The sequence below is a fragment of the Gouania willdenowi genome, chromosome 10, assembly GCF_900634775.1.
Source record: "Gouania willdenowi chromosome 10, fGouWil2.1, whole genome shotgun sequence".
NCBI classification, from domain to species: Eukaryota; Metazoa; Chordata; class Actinopteri; order Blenniiformes; family Gobiesocidae; genus Gouania; species Gouania willdenowi.
Genome location: NC_041053.1, coordinates 11,036,117 through 11,043,325, shown reverse-complemented (window position 1 = coordinate 11,043,325; position 7,209 = coordinate 11,036,117). Strand labels below are relative to the sequence as shown.

Here is a 7,209-nt window from a genome sequence, read left to right as displayed (position 1 = left end):
TAACTTTTGCCGTCGTCGGATTATTACGTCATCTAGTGGAAGTGTGTGAACGTGATGGCCTTTCCTTAACTCCTTTAGGAAGTCTCTTAACACCTTTCCTTAACCCCGTGATGTCATCCACAAGGTTCAGGTTAAGTGGATAGAAAAGGAGATAGGAGGGACTATTCGGGCACAGCCAGGTCTCCCAATTGCTCCAAGGTCACATATGCTAGCTAATGATAGAACTAAGCTTCCCACCAAAGCCCCGTGATGGACTGAGCATCCAAGAGGAAGAGGCCCTGCTCAACTTGGGCTCTAATATGGAGCTGAAAAATAAGCTACGTCAAGTGCTGCTGGCACAGTTTTGGCTGTCTCTGCAGACCAAGTTCCAGTCCATCTCCATGTGGGCGATAGAGGTACTTATTCCTTTCATGTCCCTTTACTTGTGTGAGTGTGGATTGTCTGCTTTGCGTTTGATTAAAAGCAAGTAATGGTTAAGGCTGACCTGTGCTTGTACCTGTCATCAGTCCAGCCCTGCATTCACCATCTGTGCCCAGCCAAGACTCACTGTTCCTATTAAGAGGGCTACGAGCCATGATCGGGTTAAAATGTCAACACACAGGTCTTTTTCCTTTTCCTTAGAGCACGTTTGTTACGCCCCAGTCTAGGAGCTCCAAGACGCAACATAAAAACGTAATCAAAATAAAACTCGGTCTCCAAAAACCACCGACAACGGGTTCCAAAAATTAACACAAATTTTTTCCTGAACGAAAAAAGGCCTGCCCTGCAGGTACAACATACAATAAACAAGAGTATGATAAGAAACGGACTACATAAGAAGGAAAATAAAGTGCACTAGATATATACAGGTGACAAGCTTAACAAAACAAATAATAATCATGGGCGACCATGGCTCAGGTGGTAGTGGGTCGTCTTCTGATCGAGAGGTTGGGGGTTCGATCCCACTATCTGACTATGTGTCGAAGTGTCCTTGGGCAAGACACTGAACCCTAAGTTGCTCCCAGTGGTCGACTAGCGCCTTGCATGGGAGTCCTGTCCCATTGGTGTGTGAATGTGAGAGTGATTGGGTGAATGAGCTGATATGTAAAGCGCTTTGAGACTGTTTCAGTATGGTGATAAAGCGCTATATAAATCGAGTCCATTTACTATTTACCATTACCATCACTTCACACACGGATTCGGAGACAGAGTTTTTCTTACGGACAAAGGAGATGCTGCTGCTGTCAAGGTTGGTGAACCCCGACTGACAGTTGCGCTGGCTTTTTGAAAGTGGTGACATCCTCCCCAGCCAATCCGGGCTGCCCACCACTCCTCCTGCTGGCAGCCAATCCTGGGAAGCATCACCAAGCTGTTCCATTTGGGAAGACATCTCACTGTCACAGAACACACCCCAGGCAGCAACAAACAACCAGAGCAAAAACTAAATACTAAATAATACGGCGAGGGCCGTAACAACGTTTTAAACGTTGCTCAGTCGGTCAACTTAAGAGCTGATGCATGGTATCAGGAAGCAGCATTGTGCACTAATGTCTAATGAGTTATGGTCATTTTTATGTTCTCACTTCTGTTTTGTTGCAAGGTTACGGGTTTAATTTAAAAACAAATTTACAACATGCACAGAGAGGCCAATGTGTTATACACCTGCCTTCAGGATTGTCAGAAATGTGCATTTACAAAATGAAACTTGAACGTTAACTGTGAATTTGTAACCTACAATTTGCATTTTAAAATGCAAATTTTGAAGATGCTAAACACAGCTCTGTATACTGTATTATTTATCTGTAATTGAACTATGTTTTAATATTTGCATTTTGATTGCAATTTTATTCTTTGATGCCATTGTGGCCATGTTGTCTTTCCTGGTTCAAGAGCTGTCATTTTATGTAGTTAAGATAGTAAACGCAGAAATAGGCATTGATCTAAATTTATGTAATTCTTACCCATTTTTTACTAAAATGTGGGACACTGTATTAACACACTGTTAAAAAACAAATTACTCAAAAGTTTTTTGGTTGAAACCCAGGGTGGATTATTCTTGTATTATTAATAGTATTCCTTTTATTACAATAGGGGAGGCCCTAGTGATCTCTTGTTCTCTGAAGGGAGGCTCACTGTCATACACTTAAAACCCCTAATAGACATTAAATCAGTCTTTGGTTATTTAGTTGTTTGGTGAAATACAACTCAAAATAATTTAATTTACACAAACTTTGTTATTTTATCAAAAAATAAATAAATAAATAAATAAATAAAATACTGACTAGCATAAGTTGCATTGAATGGATTACCACAGTTTTGTTGTTGGACAATAAAAGAAAGTGTTTTCAAAAGGAGTTAAAGTGTTCTTGTTCACACAATGAACTCTATAAGAAATATTGGGAATAATATGAAACGTGTTATATGTATCAGTGATCTATGGTTTTATGTTTTATGAATGAGCTTAATGTAAAGCAGCTTTTTGTTGTTGTTATTTTTATGTTTAAATCATATGTATATGTGTGGGTGTGTGTGCGTGGATGTGAGTGTTGTAAAACTATGTCAAGTGAAAGGTGTAATGTATCGGAGACCCCAGGAAGAATAGTAGCTAATATTTCAGTTGCTAATGGGAATCCTAATAAACAAACACGGCAGACTGCCAGAATAATGCTGCCTAGTGGATCCTGTGTGATATGAAATGTTTAGACGGCACAGTCTACACTCTGGAATGGTCCATCACATTGAAATGTGTCAAAATTTTCTTTCACTCATTTCCCTCTCTACCACCATTTGTCTTTTAACTCTTTATGACCAAAAGAACCAAATGTTCTTTGGGAGCTATTGCTAGTGCCAGAGCTTAGTTGGTTCTAATCTCATTCTTTCTAAGAACCGGTTGGGTTATTCATTGGCAAAGAGGCAAGTCTGAGTTCCTTGCGTGACCGTAAAATGCCAGGACGTCACTGCACATGTAGCAGTTTGACCATACGCGCTATGATGAAGCCCATGCATTGACATAGTACGAATGCTACTGAGGATTCTTGTTACGGCTGATGCTTCCTGGCCTCTCAGCCTGCCCTTCCTCCCTCTCACCTAACACACCTGACTCACGTCAGTAATCAGGTAGAGACGGAGAAGCACCTGTATAAAAGGACTAAGAGGACCAGAAAGGGGGATGCACAAAATTTGACCAGCAGCAGAAATGTGGGGGGAGTCCATTCTGCTCCTGACTCGATATTTGGTAAGTTTGTTAGTTTAGTTTGTGCTGGGGATTACTGGTAGTCCTGTTTACGTGTTTATTTTGTTTTTTGTACCTTTTTGTAGTTTATAGGTTGGGTGTGACAGCCCTGTATAGGGGTTGGCCCAGTCTCCTCTAAGGTTCTCTCTACTTTCTTCTGGATCTTTTAATTGAACAGCTCCGAGGACAGATGACAAGTATCAATCAATGAGGTTTATTCTTAACCAAAGCTTAATAACCTAAGCCCACGCGCAGGAGGAAGACGTCTGTGTCCCTCCATGTCTGTACTCTCTGCATATTTGTCTGTGGATGTCTCTGTTTATTCAAAAGTAAGCGAAGCAAGCAAACCCCTCCTTGCACCGCACTCATGAGAGGCTGGTACAGACATCCATATATCACAGGGTAGCTCCCTTTGCTGACCTTGGGGTCATGAAATCAGTTCAGTCGTGTGTGTTCAAACCAAAGCAAAGGAGATTCAGGGCTTATCAGACGCACATAAACAAAAAATGTTTCTACTTTTTAAGAACTTTGCTTTGATAAATATTTTGGCAACCGTTGTTTCTTTATGGCATCTTTTATGTTGCGGCCCCTCAGGCCTTTTGATATAAAATCCTCGAGGGGTCCGTAACTTAACTACGTAAAGATTCAAAGCCGAACAATGCTACCAGTTTTGATTCTTAAAGATCCAGTACTGTGCTATTCTTCATCCATCTTCATTTGTTCTAAGAACTCCAGCAATATAGTATTTGAGGTTTATTTTCCCAAACTCGCCTGTTTTCTGCTTCCTTCTCCTTACTCGTCTGACCACAGGAATAGTCCATTTAAGATAATAGTCCATTGTTTTATCCAACTGCTGCATCGCATTCAGTCACAAACACGTCAGTTCATCCCATAAAGGTGAGACAAGGCGGTAAAATGGCTACTAAAAGTCAAACTGTTGTGAGCGCTCTTTAGTTTATCTATACTGGATTATCAATATACTGAACGAAGAGATATTAACTGTCATATCAACCTGCCTTTGCTATGTTTGTTTTACCTCTGGGGGTCAGATTCTAAGTGCTCTTGTTTTCTGCATTTTGGACAAACCTTACCTGGCTGACCCTAATTTATTGTACGCCATCTTTTTGTAACCTGTGTCCTGTGTTCCCCAGTAATGGGTGCGCTATACTGTTGACCTTGGAGAATAATATCTAAATCTAAGGTTCTAAAAAAAAAAATATTCTCCACCGAGATCGATAAATCACAGGTTCATTCAATTCCAAACTCAGGTTCAGCTAAAGGGAGATTGGTAGTAACAATGCTGGGTAAGAAGAAAAAAATAAATAAATATATATATAATCTCCAACCTACATGAACACAGATTAGTTTCTTAGTTTGAAAAATAATGTAACAAATTTATTCACAATCATGTTGCATCCTGTATGTTGTATCTCAACTTACTGTATATGAAACAAGATATATTTATACTGTAGATCTTTGAGCCACCCTTAAGTCAAATAAAATGGCACACAACCAAATTTGTATCAATGTATAATGAACATAAATGTATCCCTTCTGGGACCCAAACCTAACAAACCAAATATCAGTTCTTTTCAGACTCTCAAAATGTTAAAGTAACAGAATAAAATAAAATAAAGTTCATGACTTCAAGCTGCTTTGCTTTGATTATTACTCCGCTAATTATTCAATCCTGAGTTTATTTATGACATCATTTGTGTCAGTTTTGGTTACCTTGGGCCCAAGGATAAAAGAAAAAATACCTGAGATCTCAGTGGAAAGAAGAAAAGTATTAAATAAAATATGAAAGTCCTTAGTTAGCTCCTTTGATTTGATTCCTTACTGCTCCTAGGACTGACACAACATCTCCGTGTGCTGAAGAAGGATTCCTCTGAGCAGCAGAGATGATCTGGTGGTGGTGGGAACAGCTCCTCCGTTGCCAGTGAATTGTCTCTCAAGAAAAAACCCTACACACGACACGAGTGTGCAGAAAAGTATTGTTCAGTTTCAACTTTTCTGGTCCATATTCCATTTGTTAATTAAATAACAGCATGAAGTTTGATCATGCTGAAAATCAAAAAAACTAACTAACCCTAATCCTATATTTAAATTAAACAAGATCTAAATATTTACTTTAACTTTTAATGAACATGGTATCGTGCTTTTAGCTTAGCTTCTAGGCAGCAGTTCAGATAACAGCGATGAGTGTTAAAAACTCAGAATCAACCATGTCTTTAGTTCACACATTATATCCTGACTGTTAACTACCTTCATTATACAACAACACAAAACAACATAACACACAACTTAATCGTTTCATAAACATATTATACAACTAAACACTAACTTCAGGTGCTAACTCACCCCAGCATCTTCTGACGGAAAAAAAACTTGTCATCTCCTCAAGCTTGCTTGCAGTTATTCCTGGTTCTAACACTCCCTCTGACAAAAAAATATATATAAGTCAAGCACTCATCATCATTTTGAACCGTGCACATAACTATTACTCTGATTACAGACCTGTTCGTGGCTGTTGAAGTAGCTCAGAAAGGCACAATTCTTTCCGCTTGTGTGTGTGCAGCATGTAACGAGCAGCATGGCATGTGGGTGAAGTTCACATGTGCGGTGCGTTCAAGGGCAGTGCGAAACTAGAGTGACAGAATAACCTGAGTTACATTTTGATAGAGTTTGTAATAAAAATTCACTTCAGGCACCCTTTAAGTGATTGTCAATCAAAATGCTTCCAAGGAGAGGGTTTATACAGCTTCAGACATAATGTCTGAAGCTGTATAAAAGACTACAAGCTAATGACTTAGCTTGTAGTCTTTGGCCAGAAGTTTTCACACTACAGCCGGTAATGGGGTAATGGTTATTGAAGCAGGTTTGTGATCGGAGAGTCACAAGTTCAAATCCAACCTGGTCCATCACTGTTGGATGTTGATCAAGTCCCTTAAACCTAACTGCTCGTGTTGTACGATGCTTTGACCAAAAGTGTCTGCTACTAAATGAAATTGTTGTCAGTGCACTGTCCAGTTGGTGGGTCAGCAAGGTCAACTTTATAGCTTCCAAATCTTATCTTTTTGTTGACTACATACCCAACAGCAAGCACATTTCACCTCCTGGAAACTATATGTGGCAAACCTTTACCTGCCAACCTAGGGGCGCCATACCATCGGCATTGTGCCAGACAGTCCAGTTTTTTACAGTCTTGTCTGTCTTTTGGCCACACTACTCCAACCAAGTGCTTGGTAGTTAAGTCTTTCTTTATGAGCTTCTTCACAATCCTCCTCACATGACACTGTTAATTTCACAAGCTTTGTTTTCCCATTTACAGCTGACCACAACTCGAGAGATGTGTACAATACCTGTGGGAATTGCTGCCTCTTTCCCACATCCACCCTCCGAGACAAAGGCAATTTTCAAGATACAGGGCTTTGATCATGTGGTTTTTTTACAATAATAAATTAAATATGTTTCATCCAAATCTTGCAAAAAACATATTAAATCTTCATTTAAGCAACACGCTTAATAATAATAAGTCCAATCTTTACCCATATGGCTATCTTATTTTGAGTGCTCTTTGCTGTTGTTATAAATGATTGGTGGAGAATCTAATCCAGGCTAAATGAGTTGCATTAGAGTAGTGTTCCTTGCTGTGCTGCAGCCATACTGACTCCCCATAGATTAATGTGATGTCCCAGTGTGTGTCCAGTTACTGCATCGTGAGCAAAGAAGCTAGCTAAGGCGGTTGATCACGATATACAGTTTGTCTCTTCAGCGAGTAAGACTTTCTGCTTGCAAGTAAGACCCTTTCAAAGAAAGAAAGAAAGAATGAAAGATAATCAAAAGAATTGAACTAATTCAACTAAATGAGATCCCAGCTGCAGAAACATCTGCTTAGCATGGCTTGTTGAATTTTAAGGGTATTCTGTGCCTTTAATCAAAGCAATTCATAAAATCAGGATTAATTACTTTCATTTACTACTGCTACTTTGCCTAAT

The 7,209-nt window shown here is 39.4% G+C and overlaps 1 long non-coding RNA gene across 1 annotated transcript; it reads right to left on the bottom strand.

The window, feature by feature from the left end:
- Nucleotides 1-5,051: 5,051 nt before the first annotated feature.
- LOC114470621 (uncharacterized) lies at nucleotides 5,052-5,851 on the bottom strand. The gene is made up of 3 exons (XR_003674898.1): nucleotides 5,729-5,851; nucleotides 5,573-5,650; nucleotides 5,052-5,175 (listed from the first exon to the last, which is right to left on the bottom strand). It is a non-coding gene; the product is annotated as an uncharacterized LOC114470621 (long non-coding RNA).
- Between the last annotated feature and the right edge of the window lie 1,358 nt (nucleotides 5,852-7,209).